Consider the following 27005-nt stretch of genomic DNA (forward strand, 5'->3'; position numbering starts at 1 on the left):
TGCCTGTGTGGCACTGCGTAGGTGGGGAAATAACTTTAGGGAAATGTTTAATGTATTTTCAGTTGTTTTTAATGCAAATTAGCAGCTGGAAATAAGGAGGAGGTGTTAGTACCACGTGACCATCCAGCTTTCTGCAGCTCACCAGCCAATGGTGCAGGGATCATAATTTGAGAGCCCACTTTGAGAGGGATTGGCATTAATGATTGAATTGACTTCCCTTGTCTATTACTACCAATATTTCTCCCCAGCATTTCAGTGATACATCTTGGTGAGGTGCAGACTGTTGATCTGAAGCATTTCTTCATCAGTGTTTCTTCCCAGCCTCACCTCCAAACACCCCCTGCTCCCACCCACCTGCTTATTTCAAGAACCAAATGAGAAAAAACTGTTTGACCAATATTTATACGCCAGGAGGGGAGGAAGGAGGTTATAGTGTAAGTCTTGCTTCCAGCAGAAAATGCCATCCCAGTTTTGCCTCTGATAATTAGAAACATTTTTTACATGGCCACTGGAACCAGTTAGTGATGTGTGCCTGCCATTTGCTGTACTTTTTTACTGCAGTGCTGTCTTCCTTTTTTGTTTTGTTTTTTTTTCCTTTTAAACCAAGAAAACAAATATTCACTGGTATAGAACAGCATTTTATGACCCCCCTCTTCCTCCTACATCATGAATGATTACTTACAAATACTGATAAAAATGGAAGGCTATTATTCAAGCTTATGCTTCAAGTGATCTTTGGTCACACTTAGCAGAACTTGAATGGGCAAATCCATTCATTAACAGTACTAACAAAAACCAAACTGAAAAATGGGAAGACAAAAAAAAAATAAAAAGGGAGACCAATGAATCAAGTCTTCATTGCTGGGGGGGAGACGTCTTAATTATTTATACCAAGAAATAGAATAGCACAGAACAAGAATGATAAACCTTGCTTTAGAATACCCTGGGAATATTTTTGTAGCAGTCTCCTAAAAGGTACGTTCGGGTTTGTGCCCTACATCTGAATATATGTCTAAAGACTTGACCCTTTCAGTACAAAATAATATGATGTGTCCAGCCATGGGTTAGAGAATTCAGCCAAATAATCTTTAAAAACAACCTTGTGTATGCTGCCCTGGCCATGGATTCTGGCTTCAAAGGAAAAATTTCCTTTTTCCATTCCATGAAGAAACTCAGGGGAAAGAAGTTCTTGGCTGTGCCTTCAGATCACATGGTTTCACTGCTGTAGAGCAGGAATGTTTGCTATGGTATTTCCGGAGGCTTCATAAACACAGAGAAAGAGCAGGTTTTTTATTTTTTGCCAGCAGAAGGACATTACAATCCGGGAGTGCTAAGAGCTCAAACGATGAGGGGTTTCTGTTATAAACTACACAAGTGTGCCTTAAAGTGCATGTTTTTAAAGAAAAATCAGAAAAGCAATGTCAGGCAATGTTTTTGTTGTTGCACTTGTGTGAGAGAATAAATCAGTTGTTATTGAAATTTGATTCTTGGGAAGCTAAATATTAATGCAAACCCCTCTGTTTAGATGCTCTTAACAGTTCACTTTTGACATGTGTCATTTTAAAAGGCATTCTGGAATCTGTCTTGATAGCTGTCATCTTGCAAACCGGAGTAATCGAAACAAAAGATGATCACTCAAACAAGGTTATAGAGAAGAGCCATTCCCTAAGTCTTGCTGTCACAGTGTAGAATCCCCAAGTCAAATTCGGAGAGCTTTGAATTAGTTCTGGCTCCTGGGATCCTGCAGTTAAGATTATGCAAACCTGCTCTTCCTCATTGTAAGAAGAGCACACATTCCTTCTGAGATTCTGTAAACACCAATCCAGACTGGGCTGTAGGATGAAGTGTGAGGGCCTCAATCTTCGACAAGATGGGGACCTTCCACTTGAGTGACACTAAACTGGGAGGAGAGGTAGATACGCTGGAGGGTAGGGATAGGATACAGAGGGCCCTAGACAAATTAGAGGATTGGTCCAAAAGAAATCTGATGAGGTTCAACAAGGACAAGTGCAGAGTCCTGCACTTAGGACGGAAGGATCCCATGCACCGCTACAGACTAGGGACCGAATGGCTGTGCAGCAGTTCTGCAGAAAAGGACCTAGGGGTTACAGTGGACGAGAAGCTGGATATGAGTCAACCGTGTGCCCTTGTTGCCAAGAAGGCCAATGGCATTTTGGGATGTATATGTCGGGGCATTGCCAGCAGATCGAGGGACGTGATCGTTCCCCTCTATTCGACATTGGGGAAGCCTCATCTGGAGTACTGTGTCCAGTTTTGAGCCCCATACCACAAGAAGGAAGTGGAAAAATTGGAAAGAGTCCTGTGGAGGGCAACAAAAATGATTAGGGGACTGGAACACGTGACTTATGAGGAGAGGCTGAGGGAACTGGGATTGTTTAGTCTGCGGAAGAGAAGAATGAGGGGGGATTTGATAGCTGCTTTCAAGTACCTGAAAGAAGGTTCCAAAGAGGATGGATCTAAACTGTTCTCAGTGGTAGCAGATGACAGAACATGGAGTAATGGTCTCCAGTTGCAGTGGGGGAGGTTTAGGTTGGATATTAGGAAAAACTTTTTCACGATGAGGGTGGTGAAACACTGGAATGCGTTACCTAGGGAGATGGTGGAATCTCCTTCCTTAGATATTTTTAAGGTCAGGCTTGACAAAGCCCTGGCTGGGATGATTTAGTTGAGGATTGGTCCTGCTTTGAGCAGGGGGTTGGACTAGATGACCTCCTGCGGTCCCTTCCAACCCTGATATTCTATGAGTCAATGATTAGTGGAAGCTTTATAGCCATATCAATACAGCTTTATGCATGAGTGAGATTAGTGATGAAATTAGAGGCAAACATACTGGTCCCATTGTAATCGCACTATATAACATCGTGGCATTGTTTAAACTTCAAAAATATACCCGCTCTCAAGGACTGTGTTGAAACAGCATTACAAAATTTCATACTGTTAGATGCGTCTAGCCAAGGAAGAGCCATTTGCCCCAAGAACAGCAAACACAGCCTTCTTATAGAGGAAGTAATCTGCCTTCTGTTAAAAAGGAGTTCTCTGGACTTCTCTGAAAACTCTCCATATATTTTACTCTCTCATTAGTGCTGTTTGGATAATGGTAAGTATAATCCATGAAAAAATGGAAAGAAATGAAAAAATTTGATTAAAAATATTGCTGAAATTGTCAGGGTTTTTTTTTGTTTGGGGAAAAAAATAGATTTTAAAAAAACTAACTTTTTCAGTTTTCATTGAAATTAGAAAATTTTGAACAATTTTGTGAAAATACTCACCTTTAAAAATGGAAGGTCATTTTTCATAAACAAAAAATGCTTTTGACATGCTCCATTAAATTATAACATCGTAACTTCTAGAGGTCCCAGCAGAGGTCTAGGACACATGGTGCTAGATGCTACACATAGAAAGACTCAGCCCTTGTCCCGGCAATCATACACTCAGAAGAGGCAAGACAGAGAAAGGACAGGGAAAAGAAGTAGCATTACCCCCATGTCATGGTCGTGGAACTGAGGCAAGGAGAGATTAAGTGATTTGCGTGAGGTCAAAGAGGAAGTGTGTAGGCGAGTCTAGAATCGAGCCCAGAGCTCCTGCATCCCAGACCAGCACATTAACCACAAACTATCCTTCTCTGTTAAGCTTTTCTTCAGCAGTGAATGGATATTTCTGTTGAATGAGACTATCTTGGTCTGCAAGTCTCAGTGGCTTTATTGAAATTGGAATATTTTTCTGTTCCAATAAATTCTGGGATATTGATCACACCAGGTGCCACCTGTCTGTCTCAGCTATTAGCGTTGAACTCCTGTGACTGTGTCCAGGGTCCGTTGGGAAAGTCTGACAGAAGGGAATAAAGGATACTGAGTGGAGAAGAGCTGTAAATGGGGAAGAGAGGGAGAGGCAATCTGCAGGTGGGCAGGTGAGAAAACAAAACAAAACAAAAGGACAATAATGGATGACAAAGAAAGAAGAAGAGTAGCAAAGGAGAAGAAGAAGTAGGAGCTGTGAGGGAGGAAAGGAATGGAAGAGATTAAGAAAAAAAAAAAAGCAAAGCTCACAGGAGGAAAATATTACATGAAAGGCAGGAGACAGTAACCTGTATAGGGAGAAGTAAATGTACCAAACCTTGGGTCTCAAGGCTGCAGGAAGTGTGGGTGGGAAGTAACAGCAGTTCTGGGTTTTGGAACTGGAAATGGGTGTCATGCTATTCGTTTTCTCTTCCATTATTTTCCCCAAGACCAAATGGAAGTACAGCTCACAGCTCTACCTCTTATAATTCTATGTCAGCAAATAGGGTCTCATTAGGTCTTCCTGCAGCGTGCACCATTGGATGAGTTGAATCGTTAAGGCGAGCGTTAAGGGATCATGTGATAACATCACTGTTAAAGATCAGTGATCAAAAAAGAGACTCAAATAATCATGTATGTATTATGTTAGAGAACAGTTAGAAAATCCCACATGTCACTCTGGCCTTCTGAGAGGCTATTTTTAGCCACAGTATGCTGGTCAGATCTGTGGGTGTTTGGAAAGATCTACAGGCATAGTAGAGGGCTTGGGTCAAATTCTCTTCCTTGATAAACAGATGTTTCTTATCTCTCCTCCCCTCTACCATCAAGAGGTCACCACAGCAGATGTGTTTAGCTGTTCCTGTAGATTGGTCCCTGAAAAGCAATTGACATGTTCAGGAAATGGAAATGGTCCAGGAATGCCTTTAGATCAGAAGAGTTCTCTCCACACTCAGCGCAGGCTGCAGGTTATATTCAGTGACTTTTCGGCTTCTGTTGGGTACTTTAGCCTGGTTTAGAGGAAACTATAGGGCTTGTTACACTTACTTATCAAGGCTTTATCCTCTAGCACAGTGGTGGTCTGCGGACTGGTGCCGGTCTGCGCGCCCATTGGAAAAAAAAAATTGCCAGTCCCCCACATCAGATAGCTTGAGAAACACTGCTCTAGCAGCTGTACCATGGTTGTGAGGCTAAAGAAACTGGATGCCATATTTTACAGCCCACCACTAACTAGTCCTGCTCTGCTTTTCCTGAGTGTAGCTTGAAATGAAGAAAGGGAAGTCTCCTTGCCTGAGAAGGGACTACAGTTCCTCTTTGGAAGGGGAACATGGCATACAAGGCAATCTCAGTGAATTAATATTCAGTTTTACTTCAAAGCTCTTGATTGGCCTGTAAAAGTCATGCCTAGTTTGTCCTCTGAGACATCTCAAGAAAGAGACAGTGTCTGTAGGTTTGTCATGACCTAAGAAATAGAAGCCAACAACAGGCAGGTTTGCAGGTCAGAAAGCTATGTAGTTCCTGTAACCTGAAGAGCAGTTTGCACCTGGGCTGTATTCCCTTTGTACACAGTGACTGTTTTGGAAGTGTTCTCTTGAGTTCATTAAATTTTGTAAATTTAGACAGGCTGCAGGAAGCGCTACCTTGGGCAGCAGTGTTAGCACATCTGGTTTGTTAGCCTATCTTGCTTCAGTGTTTGAAACCCATAAGTTTGGGTTGATGCCTGCACTGAATCTAAAAATGGGTAGGTTTTTTAATGTTCTATTTTTTTTCTGGGTCTTATCAACCTGTTGCAAGACTACTCACCTGACCCTAGTGGAGTTTCATTTAGGGATTGGAAGTGTGCACCATAGTTTTCCTTCATACCCCTAAGGATTTTCAGTTGAGGAATCCAGAGAAAACTACTGGGTCCTGAGTCATAAAAATCATATGAAGGTTATTGGTTGCCTCTGTTAGACTGGCATAGACTAGAACGGGAATACCCATCGGTCTGTGACTAGAGAAGCCAAGTGACAGAAAAACAATCTACAGGTAAAATGACTCCTTAAATAACTGTAGTCTTTTACATGTGAAACAAATCCTGTCTTAACCAGGTTAAATATAAGTGTGCCAGAACTTTAAGTATATATTTCCTTCAAAAGAAAAGCTTGATACAGAGGAGAAATGTGTTTTCAATTCAGAATTATCTGCGTATACTAGGTTTTTCTAAGTGAACACACAGAAATATAGAGAAATACGCAACTAACTGTGTATCAGATAGAACTGAATAAACCTTTATTAACCTTATACTTGAGCTGTCTTCAAGGCTGTTGTGCTGTCACATGTAACACCCTCTTAAATGCCTAACTGGAAAAAAAGACAATAACATAACTTTTTAGATAGTGCAAACATTTGTATGAGTTTCATTTCCTGGAGGTAAAATGTCTCAGTGCTTTCCCTTGTCTCTTAGTTTATCTTGCCATTGTCTGAGAGCTGTGTCTTAGTGGGAACACCAAAGGGAGTTTCTGCAGCTCATTTTCATTTAACGGAAGTTTATTTTTCGGAGGCTATTTTTCATACACAGACTTAGCCATCCAAAGTCATCTTAAGCCCTCTAAGCCTTTGTAAGGAAATCTTGTATACGGTAGACCAAAGGGATTCACAGTTGAAACTAACTTTTCACGAGCTATACTTTCCTCATTGAATTTCACAGCAATTGGGAAAGATGGAGCTTCACTGTAACGCAAAGTGAGCAGAATAGGTTCTATTTTTGACCCTGCGTTCTTAGAACTGTCGAAGTTATACCGACATAACTGCACCAGGGTAAACCCCCTAATGTAGACCCGCTATGTGCTGATTCCATACTGGCTGGGATAAATTATACTGTGTAGCACTTCCACATCAGGGATTTGTGCTACGCAGGTGCAAAAAGAAAAACTCAGTGTAGACAGGCCCCTAGTTTGGTGTACCTTCCTCTGAAAATAGGGCTTCTTGTGGGGTGTTTTTTGTTTCTGTTTGGGTTTTTTTTTTATCTGCCCTGCTTTAAAGAAGACTGAATAAGAGCAATTTTTCAAATACTCTATCATCATGTAACCTTTCAGGATGGTTATTGCTGTATCCTGTACTAGAAAACATTTTATTTTGCTATGGAGAAGATCCAGGCATATTTTCATGTCCTTTTAAAGGGTGTTAGTGTGCATTTTTTCTTTGTGTGCAGAGAAATATTTCCAAAAGAAATAAGATACTGCCCACATCTTTATTTTTTTCTGCTATATAAAAACAGTTTATTGGCTAACTGGCTACATTTTTACTTTTTTTCTTAATCTTTTTTATCTGTTCAGAGTGTTCTTCCAGCTATCAGAAATCTATTGTCCTAGGGGTCTTTCATAAGCTGTTCTAGCAATTGGCATGTTTTAGAGAAATGCATGTCGAAGGGATAATTGGGTAGTATGACTTGTGTGGCATATGTTTCTATAAAATTAAACAAAAATAAACAAAATTAAATTATGTATTAAAAGCATAATACAAACACATGGACTAGATTCTGGATGCTGAAATGTACTTCTGTTCACACCACCGTTATACCATATAAGCTTTGATACACGGGCACATTGCGAGTTCAATCTTAACTCTGAATTTCCTTCCCTTGTGTATATCTAGAGATGTCTCTTAACCTTACTTTAATCTTTTTTTTACCTTTAATCTTTTTTTAGTTACTTTAATCTAGTTTGTATTCTTAAATTTCCTCTAGATTTATTACAATAATATGTACAAATGGGAGGGAAGCGGGAAATCATTTGAAGTGCACATTAATTATCTGTTCATGTAAATGCTGGTTAATGTCATAAAGATATGTAAATTGCAGTTTTTCTATTTATATAATATACACTTACACATACAAAGTGCTATGTAATATGGCTACACATGTGAATGGAAGAGAGACAAGGTTGGTGAATGTACATAACTGATTTAACATGTGAATGTAATTTAACATATGAATATAATTGATTTCAACTCAAAGTAGATCAGCTGTTTGTTAAAAATGTCTACTTTACCCCACAGGATTTTCAAAGGACACTTTTTGAGTTAGCGAGACATCAAACGTCCCCACATACCAAAAAATCCCTTTTTTGAAATCTCCTAAATGAACATAAATAAAATGCGGCTTAAAAATGGTAACAAGAAAAGATCATGTCGTCTTGATGGTTTATTTGCACAAGGCAATTGCCTCTTACTGGTTTCTACCCTGAAACATATGCAGTATAAAGCCAAAAATAACAACCAACGTTAAAAATTGTACTTTACAAATGAGGTAAGAAGAGGTGTGCATGTGGAAGCAACAGTTTTGAAAGTTGCTGGACTAGACTGGATTGGACCTATTGTCCATCTAGTCTCCAGTATCACCAAATGCTTCGGACAATATGCAAGAAACGTTGTGTTAGGCAGATGTCAGATAATCTGCCTCCTATGTTAGGTGTCTAGTACTCCCTAATAGTTACTTAAAGATCAGTTTGATTCCTGAAGCATGACATCATGTGGCAGAGAGTTCCTCTGTCTTATTACACATTAAAAAACAAAAACAGGCAAAAAGAATAAAAAAGTTAAGGTATTGGAAAGGGAGAGGAAGGAAGGGGGCAGGGATGGTAAAGGAGAATGACATCTTGATTTCCATGAGCCAGAACTTAACCAAGGATTTCCAATAAGTCAGGCCAAATCTTTTCAAATATGTCTGAAGCCCCATTTCTCTGAAATGTTACCTGCTCTTTAGCTGCCAGATTAGCCAAATTGCTAAGCCAAACTCCTATCCCTGCAGGCAGTCTGCTCTTCCTGCTGAATAATGTGGCATTGGGCTACAAGGAGTGCTCTGGAGAACCAAGCTTTCTGTGAATTGGAGAGTTGCAAAGATGATGGGATATATTTAGGACCTCCCAAATTCATGGTCCATTTTTGTCAATTTCATGGTCATAGGATTTTAAAAATAATCTGTTTCATGGTTTCAGCTGTTTACATTTGAAATCTCGCCATGTTATAACCATGGGGGTCCTGACCCAAAAGAGGGTTCTGTGGGGGGTCACAAGGCTATTGTAGGGGAGTTGTGGTATTGCCACCTTTGCTTTTGCACTGCTGCTGACTGAGGCGCTGCCTTCAGAGCTGGGCAGTCGGAGAGCAATGGCCAGTGCAGACGTGAGGGTCAGATGGTATTGGAGGGGGTGGCAGGCAGGACCAGCCTTACAGGTGGGCGACTGCTAAAGGCCTTGTGGTCAAGGGAGTACCGCGGTTCCTCCCCCACCCCGAGAATGCCCAAGGCCCCTTTGACCCCTGAGTGCAAGGCCTGGAGCCGGGGAGGTGCAAGGCTGGAGGCAAGGGCACCAGAGCCTTTGTAGAAGTGAGGGGGGGTCCCACTGGTGCCAGAACTGAGGAGGGCTGGGGGCCATGCTCCCCACTTTTTAACATGGGTGTAGTTTGGGGGATGGAAGGTGTTCCCCCCTCCCCCCGCCCCAAACTGCCACCTTGGGCAGGCATAGAGCTGATCACTGTTATCAGTTCCTCTGCCATGAAGTGTAGCCCCTCCCAGTGCCACTCTGCGTTTGACTGAGGCTTGCAGTTTGGGGGGGGGGCGCAAAGCTGCCCCTTGTCCCCCCCAAACTAAGCCCATGTTAAAAAGTGGGTGACATGGTCCCCTGGATGATGCCACTCCCCCATTCTTGTGCCATTGGCTGGGGTGCCCCAGCCAGGGGCTTTTGCTGTAAGGTGGGCTCCAGCTGCTCGTCCCAGCTGGGCTGGGGAGGGATGGGACTTCCTCTTCTCCTGCAGGGTCTGCTCCCAGGGCCAGGTCAGACCCCCCCCCCCCCGACCCCGCTGGGAACCCCCCCTACCCCCCTTGCTGCATGAAACTTCGTGGCTTCTCCCTGTGCAGTGACCTGAGTGATGGGGCAGGAAGTGGGACAGGGATGCAGAGCAGCCTCTGCAGGAGAAGAGGAAGTCCCATCCCTCCCTAGCCCCGTCAGGACTAGCAGCTGGAGCTCAAGGCATGATAGCAGCCCTGGTGGGGGCACCTTCAGCTCTGCCCTGATTTCACAGGAGAGATCAGATTTCACGGTTCATGACACATTTTTCATGGCCATAAATTTGATAGGCCCTAGACACATCCCAAAACACAGTTCAGGGCCATACGTTTTAGGAGGGCTCCATTATATTATTCCTTCTGCCTACTTCTGTTCTGGTACAGTCTCAAAACATGAGCCCATGAGGCTCTGGGAGACCCACAGGCCCTATTAATTTTTGTTTTCTTTCTCTGACACCCCCACAGAATTGCCTCAATTCTGCAATATTCTGTTTGCAATGGGGTGACCAATACTGCACAGAGTACAGTAGGTGTGACTGCACCATTGATTTCCATAGTGGCATTATAATACTTTCTGTATGCACCTCCATTCCAGTGTGATATGAGATATTTCATTCTCCATACTCATTCCACCTTTGGTCTCTCTGCTGAGACGACCAGTAGGGCTGCTAAATAGGGTGTAGTTTTTCTTTGTTTGGTCATATTGATTCCTGCCCACTAGGAGCTGGCCTGAGCCCATTGAACATCTGTCATATGGTAATGCCTTTCAAACATTAGCATCCTGGACCTGGTTTGAACTGATGACCTAGAGGTGAAATGCTCCTTATTTCCATTACTAGTCCCCAGAGCCATCTCCTCCTTCCCATCCCTATACCCACAGCTGTTTATCTGCTGCCTTAGCTCTTGCAGCTCCCCTGAAATCCCCAGAGTGTCAGTGGTCGCTGTTTCTTCCATCTGCTGTCTGTAGAGGCACTAGTAAGCCTCAGCAAGCTTTTCTCTTATCAATCATGCAGTAGTAGCATTTGGAGCACTTCAGTGTCTATGCACTGGCAGGCAATAGAAAAGAAACAGGCTCGGAATAGTCGGGAGCAGTTACACAGGAGATCAGGACATGAAAGGGTCTGTCAATAGTAGGAAACTGTGTGTATGGGGAGGGGAAAATATTATGTCCCGGTGAGTGAGTGGACTAGGACAGTACTAATGAATGAGGAGGCAGGGAGCAGTATTAAAGAGGAAAAGGCCTGATTATTCCAGATGTAGGCTTGCCACCACAAATGGTTTTCATTCCCTGTCTTTGGCTTCAGTGCATTTTCACCTGTTCTTTAGAATACTACCAAAATACACTCTTTTTCTTTAATTTGTCCACGGTATTTTCTCTCATACTTAAAGCTGCTTCATTATGAGGGAGGTGAGTAACCTAATGTCTAACTGGGGAATGAGAAGAGAAATTAACCTAAAATACAAGTTTAGAAACCCACAGAATTCCACAGGGGAAAAGGTTTGCTCTTGATCTCAACCCTCTGCCCCGACTACTTTCTGTAACGAATGCCCTTGCTTGTCTGTTAGCAAATGTTCACCGCTGAATTATACATTGGTAATAGGAGAGTACTAGACTAGAATCCCTCAGTGCCAGTAGTTATGAAAAAAGTTAAAGGTATGCAATACTCATCTAGAAACAGGACTTAATGTCAAAACAAAACTGAAAAGCCAGAGTTTGTGTATTCAGCTTTGGAAAACCATAGCACAGCGAAGCCTGCGAGCCACATCCTCAGTTGCCATGAATTGGCCTACTTCAGGAGGTTTAGCAGCAGCTACATGTATTTACGTCAGTTGAGTCTCTGTCCCTACATACGTGGCTGGTAATTCTTGGGAAATTTCCCAATGTTACTAGCAGTGGGGGATTGCCAACGTAGAGAAGATGTGTGCATGCGAGAGAATGTGCATGCAAGTTTGTGTGTGTGTGTGAGAGAGAGAGAGAGAGAGAAAAGTTTGAAACATTTAGTGAAAGCTAGACCAGTCTAGTTTGTTAATGAAATAACAAAATGCTTCCTCAGCACATTTCATACCAACTCTTCTGTAACTCGATTCAATGGTCCTCAAATTATTTCTTTCCTCCAAAGTTTTTCTGTGTCGCACACAAACCTTAATGCATCGCTGGTACTAACTCACTTGCTGTTTAAAAAGTAATTTTTCCATTTAGCCACTATCCTTAAAAAGACAATATCAACCTTAATTAGTTGTAAAATTGCTTTTATTAAACTAACTTGGGGGATTGTATCTGTGCTAAAGACAGAACTGAATAATGATTTGTCTCATGGAATTAATTTGAAATTTCAGCAGCATTGAATAATATTTTAGTGGCAGCATAATCCTGTACGTTTCATGTTAAGTCTGCAGATAGTGCTGCTACTAAAAGAACCTTAAAGTAGTTAAATGACACTATACCACTGTATTACATTCAGGTCATTAGGAGGCATTTTATAGGATTGAGGATATTTGGCAGAATGTCAAGGGTGAGTTGTATAAACTGTGTTTACTTTGCCTCTCCAAATACATAGATTAGAGGTTTTATAAAAACAATTGCACCTAACGGACCAAAGCGCTTTCTCTGCCTCAGCCCAGAAGATCATCTGTCTGCTACTTGTACCTCTAAGTAGCACGCGCACACACACACACGAACGACACGGGAAATAAGAAACATGGCCACTTAGATAGATAGTTCAGCTGCTAGATGACATAATTGGGAAAACCTGGATTTGAGAGATTTTCAGATCCAGACCAGTTTTACAAAATATCTGCTTAAAGATTTTTTCTGTTGAGGTCAAGTGATAATTCTACATTTATTGAGAGTTTCTCTGATCTAATCTAAGCAGTCAGTGACTAGGTGCATAGTTGAAGATTTGGTCTTCCTATAAAGCACCAGATATTGTCAAGGTTCAGAACAAAGGCCAGGACTTTCAAACATACAAGGCTAAATTTGGCTTCCTTATGAGGAGATTTTGAAAGGCACAAAGGGCAATTAGGCCCCCATTGCCTATTGAAAGCACAATGGGAACTGGGCATCTAGCTTCCCTTCATGCCTTTGAAAATCTCCCTCTAAATTCATATTTAGACAGCTTAATCGGTGTGGTGATTTTTCAAAATGCTGAGCCCCAGAATCTCCTATTGACTTCAGTGAGAGATGTTAGGTGCTCAGCAGTTTTGAAAATTGAGCTACTTATTTACCTTGGTCTCAGTCAGGGGTGGGCAAACTTTTGGCCCGAGGGCCACATTGTGGCTGCGAAACTGTATATGGAGGACTGTGCTTCCCCAAACAGCCTGGCCTTTGCCCCCTCCCACTTCCTGCTCCCTGACTGCTCCCCTCAAAACTCCCGACCCATCCACCCCCCTACCCCGCTCCTTGTCCCCTGACTGTCCCCTCCCGGAACACCACCCCCTGTCCACACACCCCATCCCCTGACTGACCCGACCGCTATCCACACCCCTGCCCCCTGAAAGGCCCCCCCGGGACTCCCATGGCTATCCAACTCCCCCTGCTCCCTGTTCCCTGACTGCCCCCCCGGGACTCCCTGCCCCTTATCCAAACCCCAGCCCCCTTACCATGCCGCTCAGAGCAGCAAGACTAGCAGCTACGCCGCCACGCTGCCTGGCAGGAGCCAGCCATGCTGCCCAGAGCGCTGGTGGCATTGTGAGCTGAGGCTGCGGGGGTGGGGGAACAGCGGAGGGGGCGGAGGCTCAAGGGCCGGGCAGGACAGTCCCGCGGGCCGTAGTTTGCCCACCTCTGGCCTAAGTAGATAGATTCTGTACAGTATGGCAACTCTGTTTCCCTCTTGCTACATTCCATGTGATTGGAAATTTTTTTAAACGTCAGGAGTGGTGCTGATGGCTTGTCAATCCTATAAGCAGTGCATAGGATGCTGGTGGCTGAGAAGGTTGCAGCCTAAAGCAAGTTGCAATAATAAATTAGAAGAATGAGATAAGGTAACATTTAAAAAGTTCATATTTTTTAATGTGATGGCAAGATCTTGCCACCCAAGCCCATTACGTGGCTTAACCTCTGCAACAGAACGTGGCAAATTTGCATGACCTGTCAAACGTGTGATTCTTGCCAAGCATCTGTAGTTTTTGCTAATGTTTTGCTGTACCAAGAACAGAATACAGTGTAAGCTGTGATACTATATAATGATCACCATTAAAAAGTCAGCATTTACCAGCAGCTAGCACACCTGAATGTCTGAAACACTGCATTCTCCAAATGTAATGGAGGTGGTGGTATCTTAGTATAAACCTATATTTGAAACTAATAACAGCTGTTCAGTGTTGCTAGAATTGAATATGATGTAAAGGCAAGAGGATGTGGGCAGGGTGTTGTGTGTGAGGGCTCTGACTTTTGAATGCATTCTCCCACCCCCTTCTCTGTCCAAAATAGCCTGAATCTTTTGATTTTTAGGATACATTGCAAAACTTATATTCCCCCACCTAGAACATATGGATAGGTGTCCTTTATTAGGATTTGTACAAATCTAAAGAAATTAAATATGTTGTTTGTTTTTGTGTGTAAGTGGGAAACCTAGGATTTGATCACGTTAATGATTTGGGTTTACAAATGGATTAAATTCACCCATGTCAGAGTATCATGAATGGCCTATGCACCACGTAGACACTTGTAACAGAAGTTAAGTAGGACTTAAGTGATAAATAGATTTAGTCCTGGCCCTCTGCACAGAGGTAATTTCCACCCAAATCAGAGCAGATGGTCATTTCACAGTTTTGGTGATGGTTTAAAAGTAATCAGCCTTCATTTTAAAATGGGCAGCATGACCTTAGCTTCCTGCTCCATGTTGCTCTCATGTTGGATGGATTTTTGAAGTGAAAGTCAATGGGTGTTTTTTCAGAAATTTCCCTAGATAGGCAGATCTCAGGTGGAGATGGTCTAGGAGGTTGGTGACCTAGGAGGCTGGTGATTAATCACCAGCTGTCATTTTTGAGTAAAAATAGAGAACTTAACACATTCATTGTAAAACTTAAATGTAAGAAAGGTGTCAGCATAATGATCCCTTAGGAAAAAATAGGACAAAATACATAATAATCTGATGTTGTTCCCTTTATTGGATTAATGAATATTTCCTGTGTTTGTTTCAAAATGCAAATGGGGTGACCAGAAGCTGCTATTAGATTGGGTGATATTTTTTAAGTGGATTTTTAAGTGGGTTAAGTGTAACATGATGTTACACTAGCCCAGCGGTTCTCAAACTGTGGGGTTGGAAACCCAAAGTGGGTCACGACCCCCTTTTAATGGGGTCACCAGGGCTGGCTTAGACTTCCTTGGACCTGGGGCTGAAGCCAAAGTCTGAGCCCTGCCACCCGGGGCTAAAGCCTGAGCCCCACTGCCCAGGGCCAAAGCCGAAGTCCAAGGGCTTCAGCCCTGGACAGTGGTGCTCAGGTTACAGGCCCCTGGCCTAGGGCTGAAGCCTTTTGGCCCTGGCCCCATCCCAACCAGGGCAGCAGGGCTTGGATGGGCTCAGGCTTCGGTCCCCACTCCTGGGGTCGTGTAGTAATTTTTGTTGTCAGAAGGGGGTCACAGTGCAATGAAGTTTGAGAACCCCTGCACAAGCCTGAAATAAAGTTGGGGACCTTCTGTTAAACCTACTCCTGCCTGAAGGACACAGGCACACCTCAGGGAAATAGAAGTAGCACACACTTCAGGCTGGGCAGAAACCTTAACCCTGTGCCGCCCCAGGCGTTTAATGCTTGCTTTTACTTGCTGAACATCACCATGCCAGTTCAGTTGCCCTTACAGCATGTCTGTGGCAGGACGAACTCCTGTTTTCACATTTTGTAGTTAGGGTTCGGATGATCCAGCCGCTGAAAATTTCAGTCAAAGCAGGAAATAATCTTGCCAGTCCCTCTGATGGTAAATAATTGAAAATTATTTCTCCCCCTAGTTCACTGGAGGCAGATATCTGGAATACAAACTCCTTTGGCATTCTGTGACATGCAATTTCACCCATCATGGGTTGTTTGGATAGACTAATTTTGAAACAGTGTTGGCCTAGTATTTGGTCTGGAAACTTGCCACACTGTGCTTAAATTCCCTTGTCTGACTGTTAAAACTAGATTTTAAATGAAGCTTGAGTGCAATAAACTAAACCAGCTACACCTACAGCTCATTAAGCCCTTATGAGTGTTAGGGAGGTAGTGAGCATAGCACCGCTGATAACAAACGCAAATGTCTATATAAGATTATACATATTTAACGGGCTTTGCTACTTATTACAGAGTCAATTGGATGCTTCTTTATGTAGATACGGAGAGGGTAGCACACCTGCCCTGTGCTGGCTTGGTGAAATTTGTTGACTATGCTGTCAGTTTAGTTTATCTTTATTTACAGATCAGTGGATAGTGCATTGCTCTGCTGGCATCCAAGAGATTTCTAACATTTTATCTGTAAGGCTCTTAGGCAAAAAAGAAAAAAAAAAAGGAAAGTGTTTCTAAGTGAAGTTGCTAAATAATTTAAGATCATATGTTTATATAATTAAAGCTTTTTCCAGGCAATATATAGAGGTTTATGTAAGAAACTGGGAATTATATCATGTTGTCATATGTCTTCATGTCTGTTGCCAGGCAGCAACCAATGACAACATAATGTGATGGAATTTTTCCAACTATTGTCCTGGTGAGAGGAACACTGGTAAAAGTGTTACATTATGTTTATAGGCAGATTTTGGGGCCAGCGGAAATGACAACATCAGAATACTGGTGGAACAATGAGAGGATAGTCTTGAATTATAAATTCGTACAGCACCTAGTACGCTGCTGACTGGGTAGTGTGAGAGTTCTAGTTATAGTAATAATAATGCAAATTCGTATTGGTGGTACATTATAAAGGCTGCTAGATATGCATGTTTTTATTATCTTGTATCTTACACCACATGCAGCTTCCAGAGATGAAGGGTCTTATTCCTGGGACAAGTACGTTGTCAAGTACAAATTAAGCCTATTCGTTGAGGAAGAGGAACATCTACAGCAAATACTGCCCCTCTACTTCTTCCCCCCTCCCGCAAAATATAGCAGTTTATCATAGGTCAATTCTGCAGTTGTGGCTTAATACAAACAGCTAAAAATATTAGGTTACTGGTAGCAATAAATGCTACTCAAATTATGGATAAGTGCTCTTGCACTTGGACTGCAACTAATTACCTTTGATTCCTTCTGTAATTGGATGATAATTACACAGAATAGTGTTTGTATTGGCATTTTTATAATTTATAAGTTTCTGGACTTGAAGGGTGGGTAGGTGGTGTGCGCAAGTCTACATATGTCTGCAATGTTTAATATTTCTGTGATGTGAAGTCTTGTTGATGCATTTATATTAACATATTATACCCAATTTGCATAGTGATGGATACATAGGAGAATTATTAGCGTTTGGGGAAATTATATTTAAAGGTACTAGATGTTAAAATAGAAGCTAAAATCTAGCGTTTCAGACTCCATCTTCTTATGATTAAGTTAAATGTTTGAAAAGTGGCCCATGTCTGGGATCTCATTAAAGTACGGATATGTGTGTGAGAGAAGTTTGGAGGGACTGTGATTCTTTGCAAGAGAGCCCCCCAACATTTTTAGAGTCTCAGGGAAATTTTTCAAAAAGAGATCACTTAAAATATTTCCTTGGCAAAAGTTAGTAGCAATATTACCACAAAAATCACATGCAGATGTCATACATCCTTTGCAAAATTATTGTGCTATGTTTGGAGACTGAACTTGATCATTAAAACATGAAATAGAGGGATTTGAATCCAGCTTTAAGGACAAACCTCAATGCAACTTTTCTCTGGAGAGCTTCCAATGGGTAGTGTGGTTCACATTGTGCCAGTTGACTTGTCTGGAATGATCAGAGGCTGCCCCACTTCAGATTCTGGCCACTGCTATAACATCACAAATTAAGGTCTCCATTTAAAAGTTATAAACACTTAAGACTGAGGATCTAGTTTTCAATTTTTCCAAAATATGGCTAGGTTAGCCTTGTATATACTCATTTTCCCACTGAGCTTCTCAGAAAGGTATTGAACTGTAAGAGGCATAAATTCCCCCATTAATACAACCATGTCATACCCATTAGTGTGAATGGAAGTTGTGTGCAACAAGAAGACCGATAGTCCTCTTAAATGAGTCTGAATGTTAACAAAGTTTATTGGCTGCACTGTTCCCTCCATATACAGTTTATTGCCATTACTGTTCCCTCACAGAGATATGATTACTGCCATTTGTGTCACTAGTTTGTGATGTGGTCACGTGTCCACTTGAAGCTGGACTGAGATGAACAATTTGTTTCAGAGTGGCCCTACAACAGGCATCAAATGGTACCTACTTTGGGTTGCTGACTTCCAGTGCTACCATAAAACTAAATCTGAAAGACGTTTTATAATGAACACTGTGCCGACATGAGGCTGAAATTTTTGCTGCTGGACAAAGGCTTGTAGGTGTATTTAGTAAAGCCCTGTATGTGCAGAAGGAGCTCTGAAGGGTTTATGACAGAAAAAAATGACTTAATGCTATTGAGAGTGCTTCCATATGTATATTTAAAAACTAACGACAATAGGCTGAGTCTCTGACACATGAACAAGTGTTTTGACTAGATATTCTTTGGATTTAGATACAGGACAGGATTTCATCTAATATGCTCAGACGACTGGATGACAGGTTTTATTTTATTTTTTTACCTTTTTAACAGGCTGAGCCCCTGACAGTCTTAACAGCAGATAACAGTGGTTAGATTGTTGGGGAAATAAGTGTCTTGTGCAGGCATATCAATATTTTAAATACAGTTCATAAAAAATTGCGAGGCATAATCCTATCGAATGAGATACTAGGAGTCTGAAAAACTCTGCTCAATAAACTGATATGTTCTTCAGGAAATTGATGATATTTCAAAAGCTGTTTCACCAGATAATAATCGTTGGCTTAGCTTCCCAAAATGAACATGGAGTTGGAGCAATGAGAGAGGCCTGTATCCGCTTATAATGTTGCCTGTTTTTTGTATTCCAAATTCTGCGCTTATCTTGTAGGGGTTCTGACATACAACAAAACTGATAAAAACAGTTTCAACCACCAGTGGTTTCTTGTGACCTTAAAAAGAAAAGGAGGACTTGTGGCCACAAGTCCTCCTTTTCTTTTTGCGGATACAGACTAACATGGCTGCTACTTTGTGACCTTAAGTATCCTTTAGTTTATGTGTATAGGATTCATTCAAAGAGGATTTGACGTTTTTATTTTTTATATTTGAATGACCAAATATTCTGGGAAAAAGAGCTCTTGCAATTAAAAGATAAGGACACAAAATCAACACCTAAACAGCAAATCAGTTCTCCTATGCAGGCAAAAATTATTTAGATAATTTGAATCTGTTTTTTATGCTCATCTACCTACACAGATCCTGCATAGAATCCTAGTATGTAAAAAGAAAGCAATAACCTAATATTTCCTAGAATTTGACTCTCTTGGGGTTAGTCTAGATATTTTTTTTCCTTGTCCTCAAAAATGTGGGAATGAAGCAGTCTCCAGTTCATACAACAGGATTTGTGTATTTACCTATTTGTAGAGAGTACTTAGGAACATTGTTTTTCGACTTTGGACAAGGGTGACCGTGTTTGTCTTGTGTAATATAAGTTGTAATCATATCTCTGTGAATATATGAATCACTAGAGCAGTTGTGCTATAGTGAAAATGACCTTAGAAAAATGTGTTCTTCACTCTCTCCTTTTTTTTTAATCGCTTGACAACGCTCGAGTGTTCCAGGAGGTCTCTTTCTGCAGCTGCCTGAAGTGGGGATAGCTCAGAGTTTGTGAATGGATAGCTGTAGCCTCTGGCAGATCCATTAAGATCTGTGAGTGCTCTGGGCTAAAACTTGGGTCTGTATTGTGGGCACAGGGAGCTTGCCGACATTGCTTGGTCACTGTGTTTGTGCAGGTTGCTGTTTGTCTCTGCCAGATGCTGTTGGTGTTCAGTGCATTGAGCAGCACAGGCAGGTGCTGTCTCCCTGTGCCAAGGCACTGCAACGATGACCAAACATGGGCATGAGGTTTTTTTGGGGGGAGGGGGTGGCGGCAAGATGGCTTAATCATTACTACAGGAGAGGAATGGTATGGGTGAAAGGGCTTAGCCAATATTGCAAGGAGGGAGAGGTATGGCTTAGCCATTATTTCATGGCAGGAGTGGTGGGGCTTACCTATCATTGGAGTGGGAGAGCGGTTGCTGACATGATGTACCTAATGTGGTTTTCATGTCATCACTACTCAATGGCACTCCATTGAATTGTCCTATCTTAAACAAAAGGTGGCTCCTTATGCTATGCTGTATTTTTAATAGGGGGCTATGCTATGGTTGCCAGCCCTCCAGGATTGTCCTGGAGTCCCCAGGAATTAAAGGTTAACCTTTAATTAAAGATTATGTCATGTGATGAGACCTCCAGGAATACGTCCAACCAGAATTGGCACCTCTAGGCTATGAATGACCGAGGGCCCCAAAACAAGCTGCTTCAATCATCTAGAGGAGAGAACAATGCCATTGATTCCTAAAAGCTCTGATCAAAATTTTCAGGGTGTTCAAAGTCAGTAGCACTGCAAGAGCCCCTTTGTCAGCTGAGGGGAAGCCAAAACCAGTTCCACTGTTGTTTCTTTTGTGAGCAAGATGCAATGTTTTGTGTTGCCAGCATTGGCACTGCCTTCTTCCTTTTTGTCCTCCTTGTCCCCCACTCCCGGGACCTTGGCTTGCTGCTTGTGGGGTGGCAGTAGCAGCTGCTATTGCTGTCCTGTAATTCTTCCATCTCGGTCACAGGGGACTGAAAAGGAAAAGACGGTCTGTCTCAGCAGCAGTCCACCAGCTGCCAGTGCAATGTATAATGCGTAAATTTGCAAAATGCAGCTTTCAATTTTGCTTTGCAGTCAGAACGAAAAACTAGAACACACCACCACTGCTATCACTGATGGATTAATAAAAATTTACATACCTTTTGCCAGTGTTCAAACCCTGACAGAAAGTACTTGGAAAAATAAAAGGACAGAGGAATTTTACAGACATTCAGACAGAGTAATCAAGTGTTTGGGCAAAAACTGTGTTTTTCGTGAAAATGTTAGTGAATATGAAAGATCCACAAATTTTAGCACAAATTATTCTCCTGAACATTCAAATTGGAAGCATGTTATTTGCTATTCTTCCTTAGTTGATTGCCAGATCAGAGAGCAGCAAAAATACCATGAATAGCATATAGTAGAGGTGAACAGGTCACAAATAACACATGGGCTGAAATTTGTTCATAACACATGGGCTGAAATTTGTTCTTTGGTGAATAACAAATGTATTCATAGAACTCAAGATCCTTTCATGAACAGTCAGCAAACTATCAGCTAAATTTGTCAAAGCATGTATTTGCCACAAATAATTTGACCGAGGAAATGGTGAATAATTCAGAAGACAATAGCTGTAAAAAAAATGTTCATCTGTAGAAATTATTCTTGAGGTTGTGATATATCCAGTATTGGCCAAAGCTAGAAGGTAATGTACACAGCCATAGGAGCTGTTTTTAGCTGTAAAATTGACTTGTAATGTCTCTGAACAGACCATTAGTATATCTGTATCTCTTTAAATACCCTGAAGTCTTTAATCTCATAGGTCTTATAGGCACTTCAGTGCCTAAAGACTAGTACAGTAACATGTCTATGCCAAGTTGTCATGGGGAACAGGAGACGGTCTGCTTGCAGGCTTCTCTTGGTGGTGGGAGAATTTGGGGCAGCTGGCAGTCTCCTCTCCCACAGTTGGGGATAGCTGGCTGGCTTCTCTTATAAGGGACTCAGGGGAGCCAGCTGCCATGTTGTCTGGCCTGCTTGAGGTTGTACACCTGGGATATCAGCGGCGATATCAGATACAGACTGCTGTTGTTCTGCGTGTGCTATTGAACAAATCCAGATTTAAGCAACAGCACAAATCTAATTTTGACAAAGTGACCACATATTACCATTCCATTCAACATCTGAGAGCATGTGTGTTAGGTTGGCGGTTAAAACTTAACTGTTAATTACGAAGAATGGGTTTGAACCAAAGCCTCAGACGTAAATGCCCCTGGACTTTGGAGAATTTCATGGTATAGACCCATCTTCACCAGTAAGGGTGATAGGGTAGTATCTTGGACCTGCCATGAAAAGGGTCAGTCCTTAATTTTGTGCACTTTGTGTAATATTACTATTGACTATCCTTAAATGAAAGCATTAGGAAATTCTACTTTCTCCAATCACACCATTCCCAATAAATAAAACCTACAGGGATGCTGTCAGTATAATTAAGTGTAGGTGCATCTCTGGGATTCCTTGAGAGGAAAAAATTGTTTACAATAGTTTAGAGGATAAATCAAGCATTTTAACACAATGTCCATCCCCCCTCTTCCCATTCTCTTACATGTGTTGGAAGACGTTGAATTGCAGCCTGAGGTATGTTGTACTTTTTCCTAGGGCAAATATTGTATGAAGAAATTTATTACAGGCTGACCCATTATTCTGACAGCTGTATTACTTTATCAGTTAAAGGCATGAGTGGAGTGATGCCTGTATGTATGCAAGGAGAAGCTTAAAACCTTCATATCTTAATATGTCTGTAGATTCTATGTATTTTTGGCTCTTTAGGAGGTAAGAGGGAGGGAGGGAGGTAGGAATGAAGGAGGGAGGGTTTTGCTCAAAAATGCCTTTCAGTTTTTTAAAATACAAGTGAAATATTTGATTATAAGATAAAAATGGTGGTTAGTTCTGCCACTCAATTGAGACATAAATGTGATTTAGCAGACGAATGTTCTTTGTATAGTTAAAATACAATATTTTGACCATGCTACCCACACATGCACAGAGGAAAGGATAGAAATTATCAACGCACAAGGGACCAAACAATAGGTTAACTAACAGTGAGATGCAGTAACTGGGAGCCATGGATGAAGGATACAATACTGTACATAACCAATCTTTCCAAGGATCAGAAAATTGACTGTTTAAAAAAAAAAAAAAAAAAGTCAGTTGAGCCTTAGGCTTTAAAGATCATTAAGAACACGTTTTAAAACGCCAAGGGTAGCAATATTGATTTAGACTTAGAAGGATAGTGTCTGACTTTCCTTTACATTATACTGTATATCTGTTTTTAAAGTTTGTTTAACATTATAAAGATAAGAAAGTGAAACTCCTTTTTTCCTTTTATCTTTTTATTTCTCCTCTTATTGCACTGTATCCCCCTGTTCACTTCTCCCTGAGCTCTGCTAGGGACTCTTTGGAAGATTATAGCATCTACATCTCCTTGACTGTGTTCCTTCCGTCAAAAAAAAAAAAAAAACAACCAAAAACAGTTTAACTTCAACACTGACCAGTCCACAGGTGCAGTTGCCTAAATAATACAGATTGTTATCTTAAACCTACTAACTAATTCCATAACAGAACCTGCTACTAGAAGCACAAACTCCTGTCACTCCACTCTGGAAGGGAAGGTCTTTAATGAAAAACACACCGTTACATTCTACATAGCAAACAAGATTGACATAATTCTTCCCTTATGAGGGTCTGGTGCAGCTGCTTGCTCAGTAATTGCATTGATGCCATTTTGGGGGCAGTACTCACCTGTGAATAACTGAAGGTGTGGCCTCTGAGGAAATACGGTGTGATTGAACATGAACTGGGTCAGTAAGGACGTGTCATTCATGGAAGGGTAATCTTCAGTGATTTCTCTGGGCTATGACCTCTGACACATGAGGGCAAATCCCCATTTACGTGCGTGTGGATATTGTCATGCACTCCATAGGAATGTGTATATATAAGAAAAAGGGGTTCATGTTATGGGGAAAATGGTGCTAATCTCCCATTTTAGGCCCATACTCTAAGCACCACCCGTACCTCTGCCCATGATCTCTTCCCAGTGTGTGTCATGTCTCCCTTCCTGGACAGTTCCTCAGTGTCATACCCTTCTCATCTCCTTCTTAGGAAAAGGAGGCAGAGAAATGGAGCAGGGGACGACGGAACGAAGAAGGGAAAGAGCCTTGGCCACAGTGGAGGGTGGGAGTCCCAGTGCTCCTTCCTGTTGCATGGGCTGTGGAGGAGAGGGCCCCAGAGATACCATTAAATATCTACTTACAGAGTTCGGATTCCAAAAACAACAGCATTGGGCCAGCCCATTAAGCTGAATATAAACAAACCAGTCTAGTTTCACTGCCAAGATAAGTGCGACAAGCAACTGGCATAAACCATGCGAACTAAACTAGACTTCTAAATGTCTGTTTTAACTATCTTAAAGTGTTAATAGTAATGTAAGTAATCACTGATTCAAAAATTAGGCGTGACTCTGTCATGCAGTTTATGATCAGAGAAGTGAGAACCAGGTGTTTTTCTTTAGTTTTGAGATCTACAATCTAGAGAGGTGCACAATAATCAATAACATCAAAATCTGATTTTCATCATGTCCTAATCATATTTTTGGTATAATATGGCTGGGAGTAATATCTATTTCTGTAGCTATAGCTCGGTATACACTCACTAACTCAGGATAAATCATGTCACTCATGTCATGAAATAAGTGACCTAATATTTTATGATATGTCATGGCAACTGTATGAATAACTGTGCAATTAGTATAATTATTTGTGAAAAATCATGCTCTCGTGTCACAAGGCAACTCAGAACTTAACTTGCATATAAACCCATCTGAATAAAATTCTCCAAAACAGCTTCAATTGCAAAAGTTTCCCAGGAAATTTCTATCATCCAAACTCTCTTTGAATTTTAATTCTGGCTGAATTCTGTCCTCACAACTCCCATTGGATTTCAATGCAAATCGCACCTATGTATATCAGAGGCAGAATCTGGCTCTTGAAAATATAGCCCTCTTGTAAAATTTGAACACACACTAGGCCATAGATCTCTTTTAGGTGGCCCATAGAATGGAATGTTTTGAGAACTAAATACTGGAAGATTGGGACTGGAAGGAGAAGTGTCTCAGAAGAGGGTCTTACTCTTATAAAGTGGTCTGTAAAATAAGAAATTTGGGATCACATTGAAACAGGCTGTACTAGGTATTGAACACCGTACTTCATCAGCTTGAAAATTGTTCTGTGATGGGAATAAATAGACCTTTAAAAATACTAAAGTATTCCACAAGATCTCTCTTTTTAGAAGGTGGGAGGGAAGGGAAGAAATAGGCAGCAGAATAAGAAAGGAAGTTCTGAACATGCTAAGCATGTCACTTGGGATAATATTGACCCTGTTTGTTCCCCGTAAACACAACATCAGATCAAGAGCCGGAGAATAATCTTTCACTCTAAATTGTTTTTCTGTAATAGTTGAGGCTACACAGTAGCAAATCTGTAATGGGGAAGGCTATCCTCATTGTCTTGCTTTGTTTGCAGATACAAGCATGATTTCATTATACAAACATTTACTCCATTAATAGTAATTACTTCTAATCCTCCATTTTGCTTAATGGCAAAGCATTTCACTGCACATGTGTGCGCACACACTCAAAAAAGTGAAGACTTTCAGATAGTAAGAACTAATTGAAACCTGGAAGGGGCTCCCGTGCTGTGTATATGAGCTACTCAAAGATTATTACTGAGGTACCTTGACAAGCAATACCTGGAAATGGTTGGAGATGCAATCTGAATTAAGTTGCTTTGTGACTCTTTCCTGCCGTGGTGGCATGTGTTTCATCATGCAATTTTATAGGAAGGCAATAATGCTAGGGGTTTATTAAAGCAGAACATATGCACGTGTGTGTTTATGTATCTGTATCTATATCTAAATAGATACAGATATATTGGAATTTCTGGGTACATGTGTTCAGGGCTGTAAAAGCAGCAGTGTGTCAGTTGTAGGGGTTAGGAGGCAATGATCATGTTTCTTGCTCTGCAGTGGCTTGCTTTTTGGTGTCTCAGTTTTCCCCATCTGTAAAAACCCAAGTTTATGAAGTGCTTTTAGGATGAAAGTTGCTCTTTGCACAAAGTGTTATTTCCCCCCCAAGCTACAACATACAAGTGTCTAGGCCTTGCAGTATTTAATGTACTCCTGCTACCCTGTGAAGTAGGAACATGCTATTATCCCCATTTTACAGATGATGAACTGAGGCACAGAGAAACTGACTTGCCCACAGGTCACGCAGGAAGTCTCTTGTGGTGCAGGGAGTTGAATCAAGGTCTCCCAAGTCCCAGGGGAGCATCCTAATCAATGGATCAAAATTCTCTATTGGATGGGTGTGTCTAACCTACATATACGAAAACTTTGGGAGAAGATGCAAAAGTTGCCACTGACGTGTCTGGGCAAGTTGATTAAATTGTGCCTCAGTTTCCCATTTATAAAATGTGTAGGGTAATACTTTACCAAGTTATTGTGAGATGTAGTGTTTATTAAAGCACTTTAAAAGTGAAAAGTTGTTATACTCTGAGGGACGAATTCAACTCTGATACTCATGCACAACTCTCATTGCTCAAGGAATTGAAACCTATATGATACTGGATCTTTGGGTTATTTAAACCTTGTCTGATTCTAAATGAAATATGTAGGCTATACATATTGGTAAGGAACCAAATAAAATGGGAATTCATGTGACTAAAAATGACTTTGTATGAAATCAGCTAATTCCTGTGTGTTTTCTATTCTCACCTCCCCCAGTCCATTAGGCGAAAGTCAGATTAGCTCAGTGACTGTTATCAGACCTCTCTTTTCTGTTCCCCCAAATAAATTTATATGACTTAAAGAGCGAGAACGCCAGGCATAACCTTATCCTGCTGGGGACAGGAACTGCATTTGCTGAATTTCTGTGCTGGTGTATAACACCCCACAGTGTTCTGTATAGAAAAGTGAGTGGGTGACAATTTAAATGGTAAACAAAGGCAAGCAGAGAAGGAGGATAGTACTTCTGCTTATGCTTCTTATTACTTTAGTTCTCCCTAAAATGTTGCTCATAGAAGATTAGCAGCAATAAACATCTCAAGAGGAAGAATTTTTCAGATTTTATGATTTTAGGGTCATAAGCTTTAATTAAAAGTTTCTTTTGTCCATTTGAAAGTAACCTTATGGATGTAATTCAGGAACTTTCACACTCATCTTGCAATAACACAAATTCAAGAACCTTACCTCCAGCCCTTCCACATCACCTCAGAGATGTTAACTTCATGGCTTCATTGGAAGCATTTATATTTTAGCAGCAGTGAGGGCATAATTTAGCATGATTTAACATCGGGGGGATGCTCACCCACCTTCCTTCCCAGCCAGAATTAGTGCTTTGCTCACTCCTTCTTCAAGCTTCAGTAAAGCAATGTGGTTTAGTAGATAGGGTGCTCGCATCAGAGTCAGGAGACAGGAGTTCTTTTTTGAGGA

General features: G+C 41.3%; 1 protein-coding gene across 11 annotated transcripts in view; it reads left to right on the forward strand.

Moving 5' to 3' along the window:
* Nucleotides 1–27005, forward strand: part of ZMIZ1 (zinc finger MIZ-type containing 1) — a 470647-nt gene that overhangs the window by 161123 nt on the left and 282519 nt on the right. The gene's annotated exons all lie outside the window — the stretch shown is intronic.

Source organism: Lepidochelys olivacea (assembly GCF_965140295.1).
Source record: "Lepidochelys olivacea isolate rLepOli2 genome assembly, chromosome: 7".
In the NCBI taxonomy this organism is placed as follows: domain Eukaryota; kingdom Metazoa; phylum Chordata; order Testudines; family Cheloniidae; genus Lepidochelys; species Lepidochelys olivacea.